Raw genomic sequence first — 15,593 nt, 5'->3', positions numbered from 1 at the left:
AAAAAAAAAAAGTATTTTAGGACATGGTAGCTTATTACTGAAACCGCCATAATCTTCATATACCAGCATAATTTAGTTTTATACATGCAGAAACTGTAGGGTAAAAGTCTTGTCAAAATACCATTGTCTCTTCAGACCATCATTAATTACTGATACGTAAAAACTTTATTGTCTTAAATTATATTAAATGATTCTTTAAATGATTGCTTCTGACTTGTGGTAACATCAGGAACTAATTCAGTTCAAAGGGAATGGAAAATGTACAGCTCTCCCATTTTTTTCATTCATGTCGTCATTAAAATGTTTTGTTTAATTTTGTGTAATTTTAGTTGAATATTTCTGCCCATGTTGTTTAAATAAAGTCAGTAGTTTATTGCCACAAGACCTTCCTTTGTAGTAGTGTCTAAAAACCAAGTCAAAAGAAATAAAACTTGAATAACTACACAAATGTACATTTTCAAGCAAACTATACATTTACTGTTTTTGCCTGACTACAAATACATTGGGCTAATTTTACATACTATTCAGAAAAAATGACTAAGAGCAACTATCAACAGTATAATGGTAGATAACTTGAAAATAATAACTTTGTTATGGACCATAGATGTGGAAAATTAAATCAAACAACTTGTTCCAGAGCTGACAGGAAACTGAGGATTTTCATAAGATTTATTTTAATATCCTTAACACTAAAATTAGTTTGGCGGGTTTTTCCATTTCAGATCTGACAAGACTGCAGAATGGCAGCATGTTTATTTGTGAGAGTAAGGCTCATTCAGGGTAGAGAGGGAGATGGAGCTATGACCTCATCATTTAAAAGTAAACCCAGTTATAGTGACCAAAAATCAGACAGAAATACCAGGCATCATTGTCTCAATGGATGCTGAGAATGCCTTTGACTGTGTCAAACTGGAGTATATGTTTGAACTGCTTAGAAGATTTGGACTTTGAGAAAATTTTATAAACTGGATAAAACTTCATTATAAAAAGCCCACAGTATCCATCTTGACAAATAGCCTCTTGTCAACACCCTGTGGCCTGGAAATGGGGACGGCGCAGGAAGCTGTCTTTCTCTGCTACTTTTCTCTTTGGATGTAGTGCCACTTGCAATTGCAATTAGACAAAGCAATAATATTAAAGGTATATTAATAGGAACAAAATTGTATAAAATATAAAATATTATTATACGCTGATGATATAATTTAAACTTTGACAGACCCTGTGAAATCTACCTCGGCTCTAATTGATTGTGTCAACAAAATTTGGTAAAATATCTGGGTATAAGGTAAATTATAGTAATCAGAAATAATGCCTTTAAATGCTTGTGACCAGGGAAAATCAGTATTCATCAAGCCATTTTGATGGGCTCCTACAAGATTAAAATATCTAGGAAAACGAATTGGATCTAGAATTAGTCAGCTGTACTCCGAAAACATCAGTCCTACAATTATTCATATTAAGGATAAGTTGGTGAGATGGAAGAAGCTCCCCTTATCCTTTCTGGGGGGAGTTAGCCTTATTAAGGTGATAATTCACCCTAATTTAATTTATCCAATGTCTATGTTGTTTTTGTTTATTGACTCTAAAGATTTAGCTGGAATCAATAAAGCAATATCAGAATTTATTTGTTCAGGTAGAAAATTTAAAATTAAAACTAAAGTCTTACAACTTCCCTAAACCTTGAGTTGATAGGGCCTGCCCAGGGTTGAAAACTATGTACTGTCTTTACATGTAAGAATTATTTCAGTGTGGGCTACCCAAAAACACTGTAATGGCTTGAGATCGAGGAAAGTGTTTGTAAACCTTGTCACCCTATAAATATGTTAAACAAAACCGAGAATTCCCACTCATTGTCAAAGATAACTTTCTAATTACTAATACTATTAAGACATGGGGCATTCTGAGGAACATATTTTGTCAGAATAACAATTTTTCACCTCAGATAACATTGGTGGATCTGACAGTAGAGGGTGGTCCTGATCTTAGATCTTGGCAAGATCTAAGATCTTGCCAAGATCTTAGATCTTGGCAAGATCTAAGATCTACTACTAGGTATGCATCCTAGGTATGCATCCTAGTATGCATCCTGGCATTACTAGGATGCATACACTAAACTACAAAAGCTTAGAAGAGATTATAAACCTATGCCAGATGATAGACAGCTCTACATTACAATGTCATTAGGTGACTCAGAACCCATTCAAGCACTGAAAAGATGCTTAGAAAAAATGGCTGGATGTGTCAAAACTTTATCCAGCTGAACAGAAACAAAACTGAAGTTATCCTTGGACATAAAAAGGAATGACCTAGAGTCAGCACACAGCTTCAGTTATTACAGGTAGAAACTAGAGATCAAGTCCTAAATCTGAGAGTAGTGAAGGACTCTGACCTGAATCCTCAGAATCTTAAAAATAGTTAAAAAGTTTTCATTGTAGACTGTGTGTTCTATGAATTTGTATTTTGTGTTTTAATTACATAAACCACTTTGAACTGCCTTGTTGCTGAAATGTGCTATACAAATAAACTTGATTGATGGACTGATGAAATAGTTAAGAAATACAAAATATCTAAAGAATCAGGTAACCAGACATTTACACTCAGAAAACCATTTGCTCGAAGGCAGAATCGATACCAAAAGATGAACATAAAACCAACTCTACAGAAAGCCACAAGTGTACCAGAAAGAGAAAATAGCAGTTGGAAAGATCAACCCTTCCTCTTGATCTGAATGAGACTATTGGTTTGGGAGAAAAGAAATTTAATCTTTCAGCAATAAATATAGTAACCAACAATGTGGACATCTGGGGCAGAATGAGCGGGCTCTATAATTCCTAGTTTGATGTCATTCAGTAGTTAGTAAATTAATAATGGACAATGTTTCAATGATTCATACATAGGTGCAAGTGGCACATAAAAAACTTAATTGTATTTAAAAAATAGTTAATTCATTTATATTTAATTAAAGTATTTTAAACTGAATAAAATTTAATTTAATATACCATGTAAATGTATGCTATGGCTAACACATGTTTGGTACAACATGCTTCATCAATGTTGAGAGCAGGGGTACAAGCACTTAAGTAAGCCGAGTTTAATCCACCACACTTCTTCAGATATAGTCATTTGCAGCAATGTACCAATTGATATAATTTATTTAAAATCAAACAAAGAAATTGGGAAAAAAATATGTGCTTTGTGAAAACTAATAACTAATAACTTTGAAACAGATTGTACCTATTACATGTAAACACATAACAGAAACTTAAGGAGGCCGAAACAAGACAGGAGGAAAAAAATCCTCACTTACCAATTACAAATTTACAATTCTTTGCATTCCAACTGCTTTTAAAACAAATTACTTTTAAAACCGTAAATAGTTAATTATTGTCCAATCCATCAAGTCAAACGCTCAGTCCTTTTAAATTACTTTATAATTGAATCATTTGGATTTAAAGACCAAGACATACCGGACGGGTGGAAGCTCGTAGTTTGTGTTTTACTTGTCTCCACCCGGGCCGCGCTGAGTGACAAAAGAAGCGCACTTTTAAATGAACTCACAAAGAGCCCTGGGCAAAGCAGCTCACCACCCAGAAGGGTAAGTAATTACTCTTATTTTAAATGTATTTTAATGTACCGGTTTAGTTAAAAGATTTAATGGATGGTGAGACTAGCCGAGCTTCTTTTTAAAAATCTGTAAGGCGAAACAAAGGCATACAACAGAAGTAAATTGAAGATTTACTTCAGTTTATGTTAACAAGATGGCGTTAGCTACCTGTCATGCAAGCTGTTTTCCTTGTGTCCCGACGTAGAGTTCTAGGTTTAAGTAAGATAAATTTGAAACTTTTTGATGAAGGATCACTGCCACACCGAACCAGAAATGGTTTCTTTGTCGAAAATTACAGCTGTGATTCATCAACAATGTACCATGCTAATCGACAGCTGCATTTCTTTTGAATAGTGAATGGCTTGTTTAATGTTGTTTAGGTGGTCATTGGATTTGCCCAAATGTAAGCCAGTCTTGTTACAGTATTAAGAGTTACTTTTCTTCTTTTCCTAAGGTTGTCAAAGAACCAATTATGACTGAGGGTGTCGGTGCTGAGCATGTTGGCTCAATGGATCAAGTTACACCCAAGTCCAAGTCCTCTAAGGAAAAGGTATTTATGTCAGAACTTCTTGTCATTGGTCTTCTAGTCTTAACTGAGATGTCTCAGAGATTTGTCAGTACAGTTATATTAGAAGAATTGTAATATTTTCTTCAAATGCTCTGAATTTAACAGGTTTCTTTGAGTAGTCCTGGTAACACACACTAGTCTGGTTTGATTACCCGGTACATTGTGGGGTCTTTAGCAGCTGAAGTATTTGTTTCCAGGGATGGCTGTTTGGGGCCATGCACACATTTCTGGTATACAGTACAAGTGGGGACCCCGTTTGAGGTTTCTTTAGGTCAAATATTTTAACTCTGTTTGTGTAACTACAGATCTTGTTTGCCCTCAGTAGCATTGCTCATACCTGGCTTAAGACAACATGTATGTTTCAAATCAGAAAATACAATGCAGACATGTTTACAGGCCAATTATGTGATGTCATCTTAGGTAAACATTTGAACCGGTCAAATTGGTACAGAAATTTTAGACATTTTGATGAAGGATCGCTGATAAACTGAACCAGAAATGGTTTCTTAGTTGAACATTACAGCTAAGATTCATCAACAATGTACCATGCTAATCAACAGCTGCATTTCTTTTGATTAGTCAATGGTTTTATATGTTGTTGTTTAGGTGGTCATTGGATTTGCCCAAATGTAAGCCAGTCTTTTTACAGTATTAAGAATCACTTTTCTTCTTTTCCTAAGGTTGTCAAAGAACCAATTATGACTGAGGGTGTCGGTGCTGACCATGTTGGCTCATTGGATCAAGTTCCACCCAAGTCCAAGTCCTCTAAGGAAAAGGTATTTATGTCAGAACTTCTTGTCATTGGTCTTCTAGTCTTAACTGAGATGTCTCAAAGATTTGTCAGTACAGTTATATTGGAAGAAATGCAATATTTTCCTCAAATGCTCTGAATTTAACAGGTTTCGTTGAGTAGTCCTGGTAACACACACTAGTCTGGTTTGATTACATTGTGGGGTCTTTAGCAGCTGAAGTATTTGTTTCCATGGACTGGCTGTTTGGGGCCATGCACACATTTCTGATATACAGTACAAGTGGGGACCCCGTTTGAGGTTTCTTTAGGTCAAATATTTTAACTCTGTTTGTGTAACTACAGATCTTGTCTGCCCTCAGTAGCATTGCTCATACCTGGCTTAAGACAACATGTATGTTTCAAATCAGAAAATACAATGCAGACATGTTTACAGGCCAATTATGTGATGTCATCTTAGGTAAACATTTGAACCGGTCAAATTGGTACAGAAATTTTAGACATTTTGATGAAGGATCGCTAATAAACTGAACCAGAAATGGTTTCTTAGTTGAACATTACAGCTAAGATTCATCAACAATGTACCATGCTAATCAACAGCTGCATTTCTTTTGATTAGTCAATGGTTTTATATGTTGTTGTTTAGGTGGTCATTGGATTTGCCCAATTGTAAGCCAGTCTTTTTACAGTATTAAGAGTCACTTTTCTTCTTTTCCTAAGGTTGTCAAAGAACCAATTATGACTGAGGGTGTCGGTGCTGAGCATGTTGGCTCAATGGATCAAGTTACACCCAAGTCCAAGTCCTCTAAGGAAAAGGTATTTATGTCAGAACTTCTTGTCATTGGTCTTCTAGTCTTAACTGAGATGTCTCAGAGATTTGTCAGTACAGTTATATTAGAAGAATTGTAATATTTTCTTCAAATGCTCTGAATTTAACAGGTTTCTTTGAGTAGTCCTGGTAACACACACTAGTCTGGTTTGATTACCCGGTACATTGTGGGGTCTTTAGCAGCTGAAGTATTTGTTTCCAGGGATGGCTGTTTGGGGCCATGCACACATTTCTGGTATACAGTACAAGTGGGGACCCCGTTTGAGGTTTCTTTAGGTCAAATATTTTAACTCTGTTTGTGTAACTACAGATCTTGTTTGCCCTCAGTAGCATTGCTCATACCTGGCTTAAGACAACATGTATGTTTCAAATCAGAAAATACAATGCAGACATGTTTACAGGCCAATTATGTGATGTCATCTTAGGTAAACATTTGAACCGGTCAAATTGGTACAGAAATTTTAGACATTTTGATGAAGGATCGCTGATAAACTGAACCAGAAATGGTTTCTTAGTTGAACATTACAGCTAAGATTCATCAACAATGTACCATGCTAATCAACAGCTGCATTTCTTTTGATTAGTCAATGGTTTTATATGTTGTTGTTTAGGTGGTCATTGGATTTGCCCAAATGTAAGCCAGTCTTTTTACAGTATTAAGAATCACTTTTCTTCTTTTCCTAAGGTTGTCAAAGAACCAATTATGACTGAGGGTGTCGGTGCTGACCATGTTGGCTCATTGGATCAAGTTCCACCCAAGTCCAAGTCCTCTAAGGAAAAGGTATTTATGTCAGAACTTCTTGTCATTGGTCTTCTAGTCTTAACTGAGATGTCTCAAAGATTTGTCAGTACAGTTATATTGGAAGAAATGCAATATTTTCCTCAAATGCTCTGAATTTAACAGGTTTCTTTGAGTAGTCCTGGTAACACACACTAGTCTGGTTTGATTACATTGTGGGGTCTTTAGCAGCTGAAGTATTTGTTTCCAGGGATGGCTGTTTGGGGCCATGCACACATTTCTGGTATACAGTACAAGTGGGGACCCCGTTTGAGGTTTCTTTAGGTCAAATATTTTAACTCTGTTTGTGTAACTACAGATCTTGTTTGCCCTCAGTAGCATTGCTCATACCTGGCTTAAGACAACATGTATGTTTCAAATCAGAAAATACAATGCAGACATGTTTACAGGCCAATTATGTGATGTCATCTTAGGTAAACATTTGAACCGGTCAAATTGGTACAGAAATTTTAGACATTTTGATGAAGGATCGCTGATAAACTGAACCAGAAATGGTTTCTTAGTTGAACATTACAGCTAAGATTCATCAACAATGTACCATGCTAATCAACAGCTGCATTTCTTTTGATTAGTCAATGGTTTTATATGTTGTTGTTTAGGTGGTCATTGGATTTGCCCAAATGTAAGCCAGTCTTTTTACAGTATTAAGAATCACTTTTCTTCTTTTCCTAAGGTTGTCAAAGAACCAATTATGACTGAGGGTGTCGGTGCTGACCATGTTGGCTCATTGGATCAAGTTCCACCCAAGTCCAAGTCCTCTAAGGAAAAGGTATTTATGTCAGAACTTCTTGTCATTGGTCTTCTAGTCTTAACTGAGATGTCTCAAAGATTTGTCAGTACAGTTATATTGGAAGAAATGCAATATTTTCCTCAAATGCTCTGAATTTAACAGGTTTCTTTGAGTAGTCCTGGTAACACACACTAGTCTGGTTTGATTACATTGTGGGGTCTTTAGCAGCTGAAGTATTTGTTTCCAGGGATGGCTGTTTGGGGCCATGCACACATTTCTGGTATACAGTACAAGTGGGGACCCCGTTTGAGGTTTCTTTAGGTCAAATATTTTAACTCTGTTTGTGTAACTACAGATCTTGTTTGCCCTCAGTAGCATTGCTCATACCTGGCTTAAGACAACATGTATGTTTCAAATCAGAAAATACAATGCAGACATGTTTACAGGCCAATTATGTGATGTCATCTTAGGTAAACATTTGAACCGGTCAAATTGGTACAGAAATTTTAGACATTTTGATGAAGGATCGCTGATAAACTGAACCAGAAATGGTTTCTTAGTTGAACATTACAGCTAAGATTCATCAACAATGTACCATGCTAATCAACAGCTGCATTTCTTTTGATTAGTCAATGGTTTTATATGTTGTTGTTTAGGTGGTCATTGGATTTGCCCAAATGTAAGCCAGTCTTTTTACAGTATTAAGAATCACTTTTCTTCTTTTCCTAAGGTTGTCAAAGAACCAATTATGACTGAGGGTGTCGGTGCTGAGCATGTTGGCTCATTGGATCAAGTTCCACCCAAGTCCAAGTCCTCTAAGGAAAAGGTATTTATGTCAGAACTTCTTGTCATTGGTCTTCTAGTCTTAACTGAGATGTCTCAAAGATTTGTCAGTACAGTTATATTGGAAGAAATGCAATATTTTCCTCAAATGCTCTGAATTTAACAGGTTTCTTTGAGTAGTCCTGGTAACACACACTAGTCTGGTTTGATTACATTGTGGGGTCTTTAGCAGCTGAAGTATTTGTTTCCAGGGATGGCTGTTTGGGGCCATGCACACATTTCTGGTATACAGTACAAGTGGGGACCCCGTTTGAGGTTTCTTTAGGTCAAATATTTTAACTCTGTTTGTGTAACTACAGATCTTGTTTGCCCTCAGTAGCATTGCTCATACCTGGCTTAAGACAACATGTATGTTTCAAATCAGAAAATACAATGCAGACATGTTTACAGGCCAATTATGTGATGTCATCTTAGGTAAACATTTGAACCGGTCAAATTGGTACAGAAATTTTAGACATTTTGATGAAGGATCGCTGATAAACTGAACCAGAAATGGTTTCTTAGTTGAACATTACAGCTAAGATTCATCAACAATGTACCATGCTAATCAACAGCTGCATTTCTTTTGATTAGTCAATGGTTTTATATGTTGTTGTTTAGGTGGTCATTGGATTTGCCCAAATGTAAGCCAGTCTTTTTACAGTATTAAGAATCACTTTTCTTCTTTTCCTAAGGTTGTCAAAGAACCAATTATGACTGAGGGTGTCGGTGCTGAGCATGTTGGCTCATTGGATCAAGTTCCACCCAAGTCCAAGTCCTCTAAGGAAAAGGTATTTATGTCAGAACTTCTTGTCATTGGTCTTCTAGTCTTAACTGAGATGTCTCAAAGATTTGTCAGTACAGTTATATTGGAAGAAATGCAATATTTTCCTCAAATGCTCTGAATTTAACAGGTTTCTTTGAGTAGTCCTGGTAACACACACTAGTCTGGTTTGATTACATTGTGGGGTCTTTAGCAGCTGAAGTATTTGTTTCCAGGGATGGCTGTTTGGGGCCATGCACACATTTCTGGTATACAGTACAAGTGGGGACCCCGTTTGAGGTTTCTTTAGGTCAAATATTTTAACTCTGTTTGTGTAACTACAGATCTTGTTTGCCCTCAGTAGCATTGCTCATACCTGGCTTAAGACAACATGTATGTTTCAAATCAGAAAATACAATGCAGACATGTTTACAGGCCAATTATGTGATGTCATCTTAGGTAAACATTTGAACCGGTCAAATTGGTACAGAAATTTTAGACATTTTGATGAAGGATCGCTGATAAACTGAACCAGAAATGGTTTCTTAGTTGAACATTACAGCTAAGATTCATCAACAATGTACCATGCTAATCAACAGCTGCATTTCTTTTGATTAGTCAATGGTTTTATATGTTGTTGTTTAGGTGATCATTGGATTTGCCCAAATGTAAGCCAGTCTTTTTACAGTATTAAGAATCACTTTTCTTCTTTTCCTAAGGTTGTCAAAGAACCAATTATGACTGAGGGTGTCGGTGCTGACCATGTTGGCTCATTGGATCAAGTTCCACCCAAGTCCAAGTCCTCTAAGGAAAAGGTATTTATGTCAGAACTTCTTGTCATTGGTCTTCTAGTCTTAACTGAGATGTCTCAAAGATTTGTCAGTACAGTTATATTGGAAGAAATGCAATATTTTCCTCAAATGCTCTGAATTTAACAGGTTTCTTTGAGTAGTCCTGGTAACACACACTAGTCTGGTTTGATTACATTGTGGGGTCTTTAGCAGCTGAAGTATTTGTTTCCAGGGATGGCTGTTTGGGGCCATGCACACATTTCTGGTATACAGTACAAGTGGGGACCCCGTTTGAGGTTTCTTTAGGTCAAATATTTTAACTCTGTTTGTGTAACTACAGATCTTGTTTGCCCTCAGTAGCATTGCTCATACCTGGCTTAAGACAACATGTATGTTTCAAATCAGAAAATACAATGCAGACATGTTTACAGGCCAATTATGTGATGTCATCTTAGGTAAACATTTGAACCGGTCAAATTGGTACAGAAATTTTAGACATTTTGATGAAGGATCGCTGATAAACTGAACCAGAAATGGTTTCTTAGTTGAACATTACAGCTAAGATTCATCAACAATGTACCATGCTAATCAACAGCTGCATTTCTTTTGATTAGTCAATGGTTTTATATGTTGTTGTTTAGGTGGTCATTGGATTTGCCCAAATGTAAGCCAGTCTTTTTACAGTATTAAGAATCACTTTTCTTCTTTTCCTAAGGTTGTCAAAGAACCAATTATGACTGAGGGTGTCGGTGCTGAGCATGTTGGCTCATTGGATCAAGTTCCACCCAAGTCCAAGTCCTCTAAGGAAAAGGTATTTATGTCAGAACTTCTTGTCATTGGTCTTCTAGTCTTAACTGAGATGTCTCAAAGATTTGTCAGTACAGTTATATTGGAAGAAATGCAATATTTTCCTCAAATGCTCTGAATTTAACAGGTTTCTTTGAGTAGTCCTGGTAACACACACTAGTCTGGTTTGATTACATTGTGGGGTCTTTAGCAGCTGAAGTATTTGTTTCCAGGGATGGCTGTTTGGGGCCATGCACACATTTCTGGTATACAGTACAAGTGGGGACCCCGTTTGAGGTTTCTTTAGGTCAAATATTTTAACTCTGTTTGTGTAACTACAGATCTTGTTTGCCCTCAGTAGCATTGCTCATACCTGGCTTAAGACAACATGTATGTTTCAAATCAGAAAATACAATGCAGACATGTTTACAGGCCAATTATGTGATGTCATCTTAGGTAAACATTTGAACCGGTCAAATTGGTACAGAAATTTTAGACATTTTGATGAAGGATCGCTGATAAACTGAACCAGAAATGGTTTCTTAGTTGAACATTACAGCTAAGATTCATCAACAATGTACCATGCTAATCAACAGCTGCATTTCTTTTGATTAGTCAATGGTTTTATATGTTGTTGTTTAGGTGGTCATTGGATTTGCCCAAATGTAAGCCAGTCTTTTTACAGTATTAAGAATCACTTTTCTTCTTTTCCTAAGGTTGTCAAAGAACCAATTATGACTGAGGGTGTCGGTGCTGACCATGTTGGCTCATTGGATCAAGTTCCACCCAAGTCCAAGTCCTCTAAGGAAAAGGTATTTATGTCAGAACTTCTTGTCATTGGTCTTCTAGTCTTAACTGAGATGTCTCAAAGATTTGTCAGTACAGTTATATTGGAAGAAATGCAATATTTTCCTCAAATGCTCTGAATTTAACAGGTTTCTTTGAGTAGTCCTGGTAACACACACTAGTCTGGTTTGATTACATTGTGGGGTCTTTAGCAGCTGAAGTATTTGTTTCCAGGGATGGCTGTTTGGGGCCATGCACACATTTCTGGTATACAGTACAAGTGGGGACCCCGTTTGAGGTTTCTTTAGGTCAAATATTTTAACTCTGTTTGTGTAACTACAGATCTTGTTTGCCCTCAGTAGCATTGCTCATACCTGGCTTAAGACAACATGTATGTTTCAAATCAGAAAATACAATGCAGACATGTTTACAGGCCAATTATGTGATGTCATCTTAGGTAAACATTTGAACCGGTCAAATTGGTACAGAAATTTTAGACATTTTGATGAAGGATCGCTGATAAACTTAACCAGAAATGGTTTCTTAGTTGAACATTACAGCTAAGATTCATCAACAATGTACCATGCTAATCAACAGCTGCATTTCTTTTGATTAGTCAATGGTTTTATATGTTGTTGTTTAGGTGGTCATTGGATTTGCCCAAATGTAAGCCAGTCTTTTTACAGTATTAAGAATCACTTTTCTTCTTTTCCTAAGGTTGCCAAAGAACCAATTATGACTGAGGGTGTCGGTGCTGAGCATGTTGGCTCATTGGATCAAGTTCCACCCAAGTCCAAGTCCTCTAAGGAAAAGGTATTTATGTCAGAACTTCTTGTCATTGGTCTTCTAGTCTTAACTGAGATGTCTCAAAGATTTGTCAGTACAGTTATATTGGAAGAAATGCAATATTTTCCTCAAATGCTCTGAATTTAACAGGTTTCGTTGAGTAGTCCTGGTAACACACACTAGTCTGGTTTGATTACATTGTGGGGTCTTTAGCAGCTGAAGTATTTGTTTCCATGGACTGGCTGTTTGGGGCCATGCACACATTTCTGGTATACAGTACAAGTGGGGACCCCGTTTGAGGTTTCTTTAGGTCAAATATTTTAACTCTGTTTGTGTAACTACAGATCTAGTCTGCCCTCAGTAGCATTGCTCATACCTGGCTTAAGACAACATGTATGTTTCAAATCAGAAAATACAATGCAGACATGTTTACAGGCCAATTATGTGATGTCATCTTAGGTAAACATTTGAACCGGTCAAATTGGTACAGAAATTTTAGACATTTTGATGAAGGATCGCTGATAAACTGAACCAGAAATGGTTTCTTAGTTGAACATTACAGCTAAGATTCATCAACAATGTACCATGCTAATCAACAGCTGCATTTCTTTTGATTAGTCAATGGTTTTATATGTTGTTGTTTAGGTGGTCATTGGATTTGCCCAAATGTAAGCCAGTCTTTTTACAGTATTAAGAATCACTTTTCTTCTTTTCCTAAGGTTGTCAAAGAACCAATTATGACTGAGGGTGTCGGTGCTGAGCATGTTGGCTCATTGGATCAAGTTCCACCCAAGTCCAAGTCCTCTAAGGAAAAGGTATTTATGTCAGAACTTCTTGTCATTGGTCTTCTAGTCTTAACTGAGATGTCTCAGAGATTTGTCAGTACAGTTATATTGGAAGAAATACAATATTTTCCTCAAATGCTCTGAATTTAACAGGTTTCTTTGAGTAGTCCTGGTAACACACACTAGTCTGGTTTGATTACATTGTGGGGTCTTTAGCAGCTGAAGTATTTGTTTCCATGGACTGGCTGTTTGGGGCCATGCACACATTTCTGGTATACAGTACAAGTGGGGACCCCGTTTGAGGTTTCTTTAGGTCAAATATTTTAACTCTGTTTGTGTAACTACAGATCTAGTCTGCCCTCAGTAGCATTGCTCATACCTGGCTTAAGACAACATGTATGTTTCAAATCAGAAAATACAATGCAGACATGTTTACAGGCCAATTATGTGATGTCATCTTAGGTAAACATTTGAACCGGTCAAATTGGTACAGAAATTTTAGACATTTTGATGAAGGATCGCTGATAAACTGAACCAGAAATGGTTTCTTAGTTGAACATTACAGCTAAGATTCATCAACAATGTACCATGCTAATCAACAGCTGCATTTCTTTTGATTAGTCAATGGTTTTATATGTTGTTGTTTAGGTGGTCATTGGATTTGCCCAAATGTAAGCCAGTCTTTTTACAGTATTAAGAATCACTTTTCTTCTTTTCCTAAGGTTGTCAAAGAACCAATTATGACTGAGGGTGTCGGTGCTGACCATGTTGGCTCATTGGATCAAGTTCCACCCAAGTCCAAGTCCTCTAAGGAAAAGGTATTTATGTCAGAACTTCTTGTCATTGGTCTTCTAGTCTTAACTGAGATGTCTCAGAGATTTGTCAGTACAGTTATATTGGAAGAAATGTAATATTTTCTTCAAATGCTCTATAAACTTTGAACTTAACAAGAATGTTGTATTTTGTGTATCAATTTGTTTTCATGAAGAATTATTCTTCATGTATTTTGAAACTTAGCTCTGTCAACTTTAATAATTACTTTAAATGTTTCCAAATGTTTCTTTTTGGCTTTGTTGAGAAAATAGCTTTCCATGATGAGTAAAATTCTGTAATGATACTGGTTTAGGTGTTGTATTTATCTTTTTTTAGCATGATGGGTCTAATTAGTCATGATTGTATTTTGCAATTTTACTAAACACTAAGTATGATTTGGTTTGGTAATTTCATTTCATCGTCTTTAATTACTTGTATTACTTCAGGGCTGTATTTGTTATACATGTGTTATTTATTTTGGTTTTAAAGGTCGCCAACCATGCAAGAAGGGAACTTCAGATGAAAGAGAGGTCCTTGCAGTCAAAAAAATCTTGATGGAATTCATCAACACCTGTTGAGTTCAAGGGAAAGCAGACTGTGATAAGTGTTTAAAACAACTGCATACTATCTCAGTATCCCGAAAATGACAGCAGTGGGACTTGCCCTGCACAGAGTGGAAAACAATCAGAAGAGTGAAGTCCAATGCGGTTTTCCTGTGTGTTGCTGACCACTCATTTAATGTATGATATTTTTTTTTTACTCTTAAAAACTGGTATTGAACTCAACCTCTTGAAGTATGTCTTGAGGTCATTGCTCTGTCCAGACTTTCGTTTATTCGATCCTCCTGCTTGTGATTTATTTATTTCTTTCATTTCTGATTTATTGTTCTGCTGGACCTTGGTGTCAAGTGTGCTCCTTTATGCCTTCTTACAGTCTTTAATCTTGACTTTGAGTTGCTTCTGACAATCTTGACTAATTTTTTGTCCTCACTGACTCTGGAGGAGCATGTATCTCAGTGCTCTCTTGAGGTTCTATTTAAGCAAAAATGTATTTAGTCTTTCCCATTCTGAGGAATGCACTCTGAGAACGTGGTAAGATTGACGTTCTCAGAGTGCATTCCTGTTGATGGCCTGAAAACAATTACACAAGGCTTCTTCAGCTGCCTGTAACCCATCTCCTCACAGTTCTCATCATCACAGGTTGTTCCTGGATAAGAGATTTACAGTCAATCAGAAGAACACAAAATTGTGATCTAATTTGCAAGAAAAAAAAAATTCTGTAGAAATGTATGCATCATTTTAATCCTTTTATGTAACTTCTTTAAAAGAATAAATGTAACAAAGCGGTTCCAGTATGCTGCTCAATACTAGATTTTAACATAGTTTGAGTGCCCACTCAATTTATTTTTTGCTTGATTCCAAATTGTAGATTTCATTGTGCATTGCAGTGGCTCTCTAAGCATTTTGAACCTGAAACTGTGCTACAGGTACTAAGAATGTAATAAAAACGAATTAGTGTGTATTTATTTCCCCACACATTACTAAAAACCTGACAAGTCCCCAAGAGCCACGTTCTTATCATGTTGAGAACTCTAGTTAGTCTTATTGCAAATTTTAAGTGATATGTTTGTTCACTGCCCCTCTAGCATGCTACTTGATTTTTTGCAGAGCTGTGCTACTTTCAGAAAGGGGGGTTCCCAGAAAGCATGGTCTTGTCTTTAGTCCCCAGTAGTGTATACAGACAAGGGGGTGTGTGTGTGTGTGTGCGTGTGTGTGTGTGTGTGTGGGGGTGTGTGTGTGTGTGTGTGCAATAAATAAGGAGATCTGCTATGAAAAAGGTCAGAGGATCTCATTCTCATTGGACTCAGTTGCCACATAAATGCTGCTGTGCATCTTAAGAGCACTGCATTGGTTTGAAGCTTCTCTCTCCTAAAAAAAAAAAACATATTCATATCTGAACACTTTTTGACAGAATCCATTTCCA

The 15,593-nt window shown here is 36.6% G+C and overlaps 1 long non-coding RNA gene across 1 annotated transcript; it reads right to left on the bottom strand.

Annotated features, from left to right (window-relative positions):
• Positions 1–13,501: 13,501 nt before the first annotated feature.
• LOC148155987 (uncharacterized) lies at positions 13,502–15,369 on the bottom strand. The gene is made up of 2 exons (XR_015764868.1): positions 14,741–15,369; positions 13,502–14,688 (listed from the first exon to the last, which is right to left on the bottom strand). It is a non-coding gene; the product is annotated as an uncharacterized LOC148155987 (long non-coding RNA).
• Positions 15,370–15,593: the final 224 nt, after the last annotated feature.

The sequence above is a fragment of the Poecilia mexicana genome, unplaced genomic scaffold (genome assembly GCF_051168715.1).
Source record: "Poecilia mexicana isolate PSO_F unplaced genomic scaffold, ASM5116871v1 scaffold_12, whole genome shotgun sequence".
Lineage (NCBI taxonomy): Eukaryota > Metazoa > Chordata > Actinopteri > Cyprinodontiformes > Poeciliidae > Poecilia > Poecilia mexicana.
The sequence above is the reverse complement of the archived record's forward strand: the minus strand, read 5'-3'. Positions and strand labels throughout refer to the sequence as shown.